Source organism: Triticum dicoccoides, chromosome 6B (genome assembly GCF_002162155.2).
Source record: "Triticum dicoccoides isolate Atlit2015 ecotype Zavitan chromosome 6B, WEW_v2.0, whole genome shotgun sequence".
Taxonomy (NCBI): domain Eukaryota; kingdom Viridiplantae; phylum Streptophyta; class Magnoliopsida; order Poales; family Poaceae; genus Triticum; species Triticum dicoccoides.
The window spans coordinates 463,207,743-463,219,875 of NC_041391.1; the positions used below are offsets into that span (position 1 = coordinate 463,207,743).

At 41.4% G+C, this 12,133-nt stretch overlaps 1 pseudogene; it reads right to left on the reverse strand.

Moving 5' to 3' along the window:
• Positions 1–7,058: 7,058 nt before the first annotated feature.
• Positions 7,059–8,136, reverse strand: LOC119321197 (annotated as a pseudogene).
• Between the last annotated feature and the right edge of the window lie 3,997 nt (positions 8,137–12,133).

Consider the following 12,133-nt stretch of genomic DNA (forward strand, 5'->3'; position numbering starts at 1 on the left):
TGATATTCTTCACTCATCATATAGGCAAATTCATCACTGTAATGTTGGTTAGTACATCCAAAGATAATATCATCAACATATATTTGGCACACGAATAATTCATCAGCATATGCTTTGGTGAAAAGAGTTGGGTCAAGTGAACCGGGTTTGAAGCCTTTCTTCATGAGGAATTCCTTTAGTGTGTAATACCATGCCCGAGGTGCTTGCTTGAGGCCATAGAGGGCCTTATTGAGTCTGTAGACGTGATCTGGAAATTTTGGATCCTCAAAACCTGGTGGTTGAGCAACATATACTTCTTCCTCAAGCTTACCATTGAGGAATGAACTTTTCACATCCATTTGATGTAAGATGATATTATGATGGTTAGCGTAAGCAAGCAATATGCGAATAGCCTCAAGTCTAGCAACATGTGCAAAAGTTTCATCGAAATCAATTCCTTCAACCTGAGTGTAGCCTTGAGCTACAAGACGAGCCTTATTCCTCACCACGAGGCCATTTTCATCTTGTTTGTTGCGGTAGATCAATTTGGTACCGATGATGTTGTGCTTGCGTGGGTCTGGTCACTTTATAAGCTCCCACACATTGTTGAGCTTGAATTGATGCAATTCTTCTTGCATGGCTTGAATCCACTCAGATTCCATGAATGCTTCATCAACTTTTGTGGGTTCTGTGATAGAGACAAATGCAAAATGCCCACAAAAGTTAAATAAGTGTGAAGCTTTTGAGCACGTGAGAGGACCTGGTGCGTTGATATCATTGATGATCTTCTCGATCTGCACTTCATTTGCAGTGCGAGGATGTGCGGGTTAACGACTTTTCTTAGGCCCAACAATTTCTTCAGGACTAGTTTCTTCAGCAGCACCAGCGTGATTTTCTTCACGATCCGGAATGACTTCTTCAGCAGATTCTTCGGTAGGAATGATATCCTTAGTAGCTTCGAACTTGATGGATTCCTTGGGTGACATTTCATCTAGCACAGGAGGTAGGTGCTCTCTTTGCGAGCCATTAGTTTCACCGAATCGCACATCAATAGTTTCAACAATCTTGTGATGATTGATGTTGAAGACTCTGTAGGTGTGCGAGTCCTTTTCGTAACCAAACATAAAACCCTCATGTGCTTTCGGTGCAAATTTAGAGTGATGGTGAGGATCTCTAATCCAGCATTTAGCACCAAAGACTTTGAAATAACTTACATTGGGTTTCTTGTTAGTGAGGAGTTCATATGAGGTCTTTCTGAAGAATTTGTGAAGATAAACCCTGTTGATGATGTGGCACGTAGTATCAATTTCTTTAGGCCAAAAGCGCTGAGGTGTCTTGGATTCATCAAGCATAGTGCGAGCCATCTCAACAAGAGTTCTGTTCTTGTGCTCCACGACGCCATTCTGCTGAGGAGTATAAGGAGCAGACAACTCATGAGTAATACCAAGTATATCAAGATATTCATTGAGGCCAGTGTTCTTGAACTCTGTTCCATTATAACTCCTGATATGCTTGATCTTCACACCGAAGTTAGTAGAGGCTCTTGCGGAAAATCGTCTGAAGACTTCCTGCACTCATTTTTGTAAGTGATGATATGCACCCATGTGTAACGAGAATAGTCATCAACTATGACAAAGCCATATAATGATGTAGAGCTAGAGAACGTGGCATAATGAATAGGGCCAAAGAGATCCATATGAAGTAATTCAAAGGGACGAGAAGTGGTCATGATAGTCTTCGAGGGATGCTTGGCTTTGGTGATCTTTCTAGTATCACAAGCCCCACAAAGATGATCTTTGAGGAATTTGACACCCTCAATGCCAATGACATGCTTCTTCTTCGCGAGTGTATGCAAGTTCCTCATCCCAGCATGACCAAATCGTCGATGCCATAGTCAGCATTCTGAAGCTTTTGCAAGTAGACATGTGGCAGGCTATGGTCCTGAAGAGAAATCAACAATATACAAGTCTCCTTTCCTAAAGCCTTCGAACACTTTGGAATTGTCAGATTCCATTAGCACAATGCAACAATATTTGCCAAAGACGACAACCATATCAAGATCACAAAGCATTGAGACAGACATGAGGTTGAATCCTAAGGACTCGACAAGCATGACTTTGTCCATGTGTCTATCCTTTGAGATTGCAACCTTACCTAGACCGAGTATCTTGCTTTTGCCTTTGTCAGCGTAGGTGATATGCTTCAGATGATATGGTGACAAATCAGTGTCCATCAACAAGTTCCTGTCATCGGTCATGTGATTTGTACATCCACTGTCAAGGACCCACTCAGTAGCTTTGGGTTGTTCATCCTGCAGATGAATTAGTGCAACTTACAAACCCATATACTTCATCAGTGAAGAATATGATATCAATTTCATCAACGGTAATAGACATAGTAATATGAGGACGTGAGAAATGAATGATTCATTTCTACATGATTAGCTTGCGTCCTTTCAAGTGCATTCAGGTCTCCAGCAATTTCTTCATACGATCAAGTTTGTCTGGAGACCTGACCCTGCATAAGAGATTAGTTCTTTTTCTTCACCACCCACATCTGGAGGGGTGGCAAAGAATTCATCATTCTGCGAGCTCCATAAGAAAAAGATGGCATAGAAGCCAGTGCACTTTGTTTCACAGAAGAGTGGTTAGTATAAGCATATGAATAAGCAGAGAAATTCTTCGAGGACTTATGAACATAATGGTTTGAAGAATAATGCACATATTCATGGCCCTTAGACTTTCCCTGCAAAACAGAAGTGTTAGCATGATGATGTTCATATGAGGATTTTGATCCATGTGTGGAATTTGATCCATATGAAGATTTTGATCCATATGAAGAAATTGATCTGGGGTTCCTATTCTTCATGGGTGGTGTCATGATGACATTCACCTGAAGATTTTCAAGGCATCTTTTAGGAACCCAGATTTTCTTCATAGGGGGGCCGTTCCTGCAGTTAGTTCCAACATATGGAGCAAATACTTCACCATTCTGATTCTTAAACAGTTTATAGTTGGAGTCAAATGACTCATCAGAGGAATATGAAGAATCAAAAGTAAAGCCAGATAGAGTGCATGGATCTACAAGAGGTCCTTTTGTAGCAACCCATGAGGTTTTGGGATACTGCTCAGGTTTCCAGTAGGTCCCATCAGCATTGAGTTTCCTCTCAAAGGCAATACCCCCTTTCCTAGGGTTCCTGTTCAAGATCTGCTTTTTGAGCACATCACATAGAGTCTGATGCCCTTTGAGGCTTTTGTAAATGCCTGTCACATACAATTCCTTCAGCCCTGCATATTGTCAGTGATACTTGTGGGATCCTCAGATGAGGAATTTGTGACCACAGAGACAGTTGAAGAATTTTCAGCAATAGAAGCATTTGAACATTCAGGTGATGAATTAGCAGATTCACGCTCAATGCATTTCAGACATGGTGGAATAAATTCTTCCTGAGCGGAACTAATCTGTTGAGCAAGCAATGAATCATTTTCCTTCTGAAGATCTTCATAACTCACTTTTAACTTCTCAAGATCTTGCTTTCTTTGAAGAAATTCATAAGAAAGCTTCTCATGATCAGTTAAGAGGGTGTTATGATGATTTTGAAGGTAGTCCAACCTAGTTTGAAGTCTCTGAAGATTATCTGTCAGAGTCTTGGTTCGATTCAATTCCTCACCCAATAGGTTATCGCTTCTGTCTAGTTGATTTTGAATGTTTTCTAAAGCCTTCTGTTGTTTAACAACAATTTTAGCAAGTTTGGAATAGCTAGGCTTGAGATTGTCATCTGATTCATCCTCACTAGAGTCAAAGGGCAAATGTTTGAGTACCTTGGCACCTTTTGCCATGAAGCAGTAGGTGGGAGCATAGTCATCGAAGCTTTTGTCAGCGGAGTTGGGGAGGTCATTTTCTTCAGTGTTGAAGATGGACTTGCTGACGTAAGCGGTAGCGAGGGCTAAGCTTTCCACACCAGAGTCTGATTCCTCAGATTCCTCCTCCTCCACATTGTCCTCAGATTCAGCTTCAGAGTCCATTTCCTTGCCAATGAATGTCCGGGCCTTCTTGGAACTGCTCTTCTTGTGACATGAAGAATTTGAAGATTTTGATGATGAAGACTTTGAAGATTTCTTCTTCTTCTTTGAGTCATCAGACTCGTCATCTTTGTACTTCTTATTCTTTGATTCCTTTTCCCACAGAGGACAATCAGACATGTAGTGACCAAGTTTCTTGCATTTGTGCCAAGTTCTCTTTTTGTAGTCATGAGGCGAGGAATCATCATTTCTTGAAGACCTTCCAAAGCGACCGCAGCGAGAGAACTTCTGGAATTTCCTCACGAGCATTGCTAGCTCCTGGCTCAGTTCTTCAGGATCACCAAGGCTGCTACCAGAGTCTTTAGCTTCAGACTCAGAGACTGCCTTGGCCTTCAGTGCATGTGATCTTCCGTAGCTCGGTCCATAGAGATCTCTCACTACAAGAAATATGTCAACTTGTGACCTTGACTATTGGTCACTGAAAGGTCATTGTTTTTCATTTGCGACCTTTTTGTGACCAAAAAGGGAAGGTCAAAAGCTAAGGGTCGTTAACTAACTATAGTGACCTTTCTTCTAGAATGGTCGAAGACGTTTATGACCAAAATATGTCCACTATGGCGTTTTGGTCACTAGAAACCTCCCCAGGCCATGTAGGCATCCAGCGTGGCAAGCTGATGTGGCACAAGATTCAGCCCGGTCCAATTCAGTTTTCTACATGGGCCTAGCCCAACAATTCGGCCTTTTTACTGTATATTTTCCCTATTAATTTGGTTGACTACATGGGCCAAGCCCACATTTTAGCCTTTTTATTTCTGGGCCATGGCCTCTTATAATGCATTTCTTATCCGTTTTTGTCCTTCCAGAAAAATATTGTTTGGACCATGGCCTTTTCACCCCAGAATACTATCATGGCAATTGAGTAATTTTCACAATCTGGCATTAAAGCAACATGTACACAGGGAATACAAAATTTCATTACACAGGAATTGTTCAACACGCAGATTTGGTACATCTGGTCCTGTCCTAACAATGTCCTAACAATGTCTACATAATTTGCCTTATCTCACTACTACATAACATTGTTCAACACGTAGGAGCACATCTGGTACTGTCCCTGTCCTAACAATGTCTTCATTGCTCCCTCTGATGGGCAAGTTCTCCAGGTGCAACAACTTGCCTTCCTACAAGAACAGAACATTACATGAATAGATCAATCGAGGAGGAAATAGTAAAACAGGCTGAAAGCATCACAAATACAAATAATAACAGCATACGTTAATATATAAAATAATAAAAGTATCTATAACCAGGGCTATTTCAAGCCAACCTGTGTACATGAATCATAATAGATCAAGCAAAAGACGTATAACCATCAGCAAACATCAAATATTAGTGAAAGGGGACAATTTCTAGTACTCGTCATTTTTGCAAAGTGAGCAAGAATGGTGATATTTTCCTACACATACTTTTTGATTTTCCTTAGTCCTATAGTGATCTGCTCACTCCAATTCTATCTACTCAACCCATTCACATGCAACATGGATAATCAGGAAGCATCTACTCAAATAAGGAATTAGAATGCAACATGGATAACTATGCCCTATGAAACAATTCACGTATCAAGAACCATCAAAGTAAATAAGGAACTGGTATAGAACACCAACTCAATCAGCTTCACAACAATGAAATAGTTCAGAACAACTCAATCAACTGAAATAGTTCGATGTGTGTTGGGTGGCCTGGCAGTAGCGTGGCGGCCATGGCGGCGGACCTGGACATGGACCAATGAAGAATGAACACTGGTAATGAGATACAGCAAATGCAAACAGATCAGAATAACACCAAGACATTCAGTAGATGGTACTGCAAGAAATTTCTGAAACTTCAGTTGCAGTAGTTTTCAAACAAAATATCAGTCCAGTAACCTTCAAAGTATACTAACTGTGAGATTAGCACGACAGGGGAGATGGGGCACATGACATATTTAATGCACAATGTTTTTTATATTTTAACTGCATTTGGAACTACTAGTATTTACAATGTTTTTATTTCAGTAATTTAGAAAGAGGGGAGATGGGGCACAGAACTTTGAGGCACTGTTAGTGTCTGATGAAGATCAAGCATAATAACTTTAGGCTATAATTATGTACGATATGAGGTGCTGGAATACTGTTCTAAAAAGAAGAGTACAGCAGTTGCAGACAATTCCCAACACCTAGCAGTTTCAGACTTCAGCAGATTCAGTTAACTATTTTTCAGACTACAACAATTTCAGTGAACTATTTTAACACCTAATAGTTTCAGACTTCAACAGATTAAGACTAGAGCAATTTCAGTAAGACAAGTAGATTAACACCTAACAGTTTCAGACTTCAATAGATTCAGACTAGAGAAAAAATTTATACACATTCTGCTACACAGAACCAAAATCCTTGGCGACCAGCTCCTGAGACGGCTGCTACTGGATATAATCCTGTGTTCCCAGAACCAAACTAGAGAGTTTCAGCAAGCCAGTGGACTGAAAACATAGCAGGAACCAATGGCAGAATCAATGGAGAGAGGGGCCTGGCAGGCCAATGAGCGCACCAGAGGGGGGAAGTAGTCTTCGGTGGCACGGCGCGGCACGGAGAAGCCGCCGTGGGTGCTGGTGTTGGAGGCGGTGAGCGTCCTACATCCATCGACTGTAGCTGCTCATGCATGGCAAGAAACCACATCACATGTCAGTCAAAGGAAGTATTTGTGAAGTCAGCCTTGCAATCTTTTGTAATGCACAAAACATAAGAGCCTTTCAGAGATTTGATGTGTTGGATTAGGAAGCAAGTGAACATAAGATTCAGTGTTCCTAATGCTGGCTAGCTGCTGCTCTAACTAGCTTTTACGGTCAAGGTAACTAGACTAACAGTAGGGTAATTCATGGTTTCGACTAACAGTTATACTGCATGTGTACTAAATTAAATTAAATCAGTACACACTTGAGCTTTTATGTTTGGAGGATCAGGTTGGTTAAACAGATACAGTGGATGGAACATAGCAGAGATAGGGTAGTATAGCTCCAGTTTAATGGTCCAAGTTGAGGTACAACAAAAACCCAAAAATTAAATCGGCTAGATGTCTACTGAAACCTGCTGAGACTAACAAGCTGCAGCCAAATTGACAAAGTGGTCTCGCTATTGTGTTACTCATGATGCAGATGTTGAGAATTTAATGTCCGACAACCCCTAACTGAACCCGAACCTGAATGGTCTTGACACTTCCTGACTAAACCTAAACGCAGTGTGGGGGTTAGGAGAGGAGGCGTACGTACATAGCAGGTCCGATGAGCAGGAAGGTCTTGAAGCCAAGGTCGCGTACCTCCTTGTAAAGGCAGAGGTTGGAGGGGATCACCGGCGCCTCCCCCGTCTCCACCCACCGGTCGAACTCCCAGTGGTCGAACAGCTCCAGCCTGCAATCGAATAGCAAATTAACCGCGCGTGTTAATAGCAGGCCCGCGATCTCGGAATGTGACAAGCGTGGGTCGCCCACCTGTATCCGTGATGCGTGTAGTAGGAGAGGTTGTAGAGCAGCGTCTCGTCGATGTCGAAGACCCAGGAGCCGGTGGAGGCGGCGGCGGCGCAGGCGTAGGCGGAGGCCTCCCGCGACGAGGTCAAGGTTGGAGCGGTAGGTGGGGCCGGTGAGGTATGCGTGCACGTTCGGCACGCAGTCTTGTGGCACGGCGGCCCACGGCGCCAGGTTGTTGGCCTCCCCCGCCGTCCTCCAGCTCGTGCACCGCAGGTCCACGACAGTCTCTGTGGACGCGGTGGGTGGCGCGCTCAGGTGGCGGGAGGACCAGGGGTGGGCCGACGGCGAGGTTGGTGTAGTGACGGGAGGAAGGGGGCGGTGGACGAGGGGGACTTGGATTGGATCTGGAGAGAATGGGGGCGGCGGCTGGCGGGGAGAGGAGAGAGCGAGGGAAAGAAAGGAGGCGGGGGGGGTGGATGCAAAATGACCACAGGACAAAGCTAGGGTTTCAGGGATGGTGTGGAAGGGCTGACGTTGGATCCCCGATCATCCGACGGTGTTTGATGCACGATCCCCGTGACACGTCCATGAACCAATCAGATTACAGTATGATGTTATGACCATCTAAATTGGTCATGGTTGACTAAAATTAACGTGTTAAAATCATGTCAGCTATTTTATGACCTGAAAAATTCAAAAAAATGAAAAAACCTTCTCATTGTGTCACTAAATATGAACAAGTTTTCAGGAAAAATAACAAACAAGAAATAAGATAAATATCTTTTAAAATGTGTCTTGAGAAATGAGTTTTTTGGCAAAAAAAACATTTTTTATTTTTCGAGTGTCCAAAATGAATTTTTCTGTGACGGACCTACCATATATTTGTTGCAAAATTGTATCAAGTCAATTTTCTAAAATACTAGGACATATTTAATGCACAATTGACAAAATGATTGGGTGTCAAAAGTTTTGATCCACCTCTGATGAAAAAGACAAATATCCGCCGATTCAGCTGGAGGCGGGTCAAATTTGAACTGTAGCTCCCTCGTAGTTTGCTCTTTATTTTTTCCAAAAATCATTTCTAGGTACATAAGTATCTATTTAATCAGAGAAACATCAACAAAATTCCAAAATTCAACCACTAGCTAGGAACGGTCAAGCCCGCCGTTTTGACCACATTTTGAAACGGGCATAAAAAATTCAAAAAAAATAAAAAAATTGGAAAACCTTCGTATTGTGTCATTATATATGGCCAAGTTTCCAGGAAAAATAATAAATTTGTAATACGGTAATTATTTAAAAAAAGTGTTCTCAGAAATGAGCTATCATGTGTGAAGATTCATGGCTTTCAAGCCAAATCATCAATCTTATGGCCACATTCATGGCATAGTTTGTTCAAATGATATCATATTGTGCACAAGGGTGCATCTTGGAATTCTAAACAACGTTTCCTAAGGAAGTTTTCTTTTTCTTCGGACGAAAAAACCATTTTCCATTTTTCGAGTGCCCAAAAGGAGGTTCTTTTGTGAAGGAACTACCAAATAATTGTTGCAAAATTGGACCAAATCATTTTTATAAAATACTAGGCCATATTTAATGCACAATTGACAAAATGGTTGGGTGTAAAAAGTTTTGATCCACCTCTGGTGAAAAAGACAAATTGTCGTCGATTCAAGTGGAAACGGGTAAAATTTGAACTGCAGCTGCCTCATAGTTTGCTATTTATTTTTTCCAAAAATAATTTCTAGGTACATAAGTATCTATTTAATCAGAGAAACATCAAAAAAATTCCAAGATTCAACCACTAGGTAGGAACGGTCAAGCCCGCCGTTTTGACCGCATTTTGAAACAGGCATAAAAAATTCAAAAAAAATCAAAAAATTGGAACACCTTCACATTGTGTCATTATATGTGTCCCAGTTTCCAGGAAAAATAATAAATTTGTAATACGGTAATTATTTTAAAAAAGTGTTCTCAGAAATGAGCTATCATGTGTGAAGATTCATGGCTTTCAAGCCAAATGATCAATCTTATGGCCACATTCACGGCATAGTTTGTTCAAATGCTCTCATATTGTGCACAAGGGTGCATCTTGGAATTCTAAACAATGTTGCCTAAGGAAGTTTTCTTTTTCTTCGGATGAAAAAACCATTTTCCATTTTCCGAGTGCCCAAAAGGAGGTTCTTTTGTGAAGGAACTACCAAATAATTGTTGCCAAATTGGACCAAATCATTTTTATAAAATACTAGGCCATATTTAATGCACAATTGACTAAATGGTTGGGTGTAAAAAGTTTTTATCCACCTCTGGTGAAAAAGTCAAATTCCCGCCGATTCAGTTGGAAGCGGGTCAAATTTGAACTGCAGCTGCCTCATAGTTTGCTATTTATTTTTTCCAAAAATCATTTCTAGGTACATAAGTATCTATTTAATCAGAGAAACATCAAAAAATTTCCAAGATTCAACCACTATGTAGGAACGGTCAAGCTCGATGTTTTGACCGCATTTTGAAACAGGCATAAAAAATTCAAAAATAATCAAAAAATTGGAAAACCTTCGCATTGTGTCATTATATGTGACCAAGTTTCCAGAAAAAATAATAAACTTGTAATACGGTAATTATTTTAAAAAGTGTTCTCAGAAATGAGCAATCATGCGTGAAGATTTATGGCTTTCAAGCCAAATGATCAATCTTATGGCCACATTCATGGCATAGTTTGTTCAAATGATCTCATATTGTGCACAAGGGTGCATATTGGAATTCCAAACAATGTTGCCTAATGAAGTTTTCATTTTTTTGCACGGAAAATTCATTTTTAATTTTCCGACTACCCAAAAGGAGGTTTTTTTGTGAAGGAACTACCAAATAATTGTTGCAAAAATGGACCAAATCATTTTTATAAAATACTAGGCCATATATAATGCACAATTGACAAAATGGTTGGGTGGAAAAAGTTTTGATCCACCTCTGGTGAAAAAGACAAATTGCCGTCGATTCAGCTAGAAACGGGTCAAATTTGAACTGCAGCTGCCTCATAGTTTGCTCTTTATTTTTTCCAAAAATCATTTCTAGGTAAATAAGTATCTATTTAATCAGAAATACATGATTTGATGGTGAGACATCGAGGTTTGGACGGTGGCCGAGGGCCCCAACTCTAGAGCGCGTAAGCTCGCATGCCCGCCGCGTGGTCACCGCGTGACCGTGGCGTTGCCATGTGTTCTGGGCGGCCTAGGCATGTCTAGTGGGTTGGGAAGTCCCCAGGTAGGTGCTAGGAAGAAAATCACAACATAAGATTCTCACGAGGAGACCGATCGATGCTCAAACATAAATAAGCAGCCAAGTGTTTGATTAGCGGTACGAGAAATGTACATGGATAATGGGTGTGAGTTTTGGCTGAGGATGATCAGTTACTAAGAAGACCGTCTTCACAAATTTTCAGCTCAAAAGGAGGGGCCTAGATGGTACTTGCATTGCAAACTACCACACTGGACATAAATACGAATGTTGAAGCTCGGCTCAAAATAATGAATGGATTGAGCTGGCATTTGGTGGAGGATGGTTATTTGGGCATAGGAAAGCACTGTACAAAATGGATACTATTTGGACATGCCAAAGTGGTACTTCCTTCACAAACTATTGTTCTGAACAGAATAGGAAAATGAATATTTTTGAATTATTTTTGAACTAGGCAAGGAAGGTTTTTACATATTTGAGGAAGATATGACCCGAAGAATTTATGAGATTTTTTTGGGAATTTTGGGAATGACAGAAATATAGGTTGCTTCACAACCTAGGGCAAAAACTGCCACATGGACATGACACATAGGCAAAACTGATGAGGTGGCGCCTAGTCATAGCAACCCACCACAATTTACAAGGCTATGACCATCTATATTGGTCGTTAACAACTTGAAGTAAGGCAGCGGACTAGCGCTGTTTCCTTTATGACCTTTTCGTGTAAGCAAATTACGACCTTTCTGACCAAAATGGTCGCAATGGTTTAGGGTTTGGAGCCCCCGGACAGCTTTTGACCAATTGGTCTGAAATGGTCATAGATCTATGACCAATTCTTCCAGGGTCACTGACAGAAGGTCACTAGTTGACATATTTCTTGTAGTGTTTCTTCTCAGCAAGCTGGAACTCCTGTGTGTTTAGCCTCTCGAGGATATCAGCAGGATCAAGTGACTTGTAACCAGCTCGCTCTCGAATCATCAGTGCAACAGTATCAAATGAGGTATCAAGTGATCTCATCAATTTCTTCACCACCTCATGATCGGTGATGTCAGTGGCACCAAGTGCTTGAAGCTCATTTGACCTGTCAGTGAGGCGGTCGAAGGTTTTCTGAATATTTTCGTTGTCGAGCCTTTTGAAGCGGTTGAAGAGATTGCGAAGAACATCAACTCGGGAGTCATGTTGAGTTGAGACTCCTTCATTGACCTTGGATAGCCTGTCCCAAATCATCATGGCAGTTTCCAGGGCACTCACTCTTCCGTACTGTCCTTTGCTCAGATGGCCACATATCATATTCTTCGCTTGAGAATTGAGTTGCTTGAATCTCTTCACATCAGCCGCATACACAGACGGAGTGACTGAGGGAACGCCATTTTCCAACACATACCAGCGATCGTTATCAA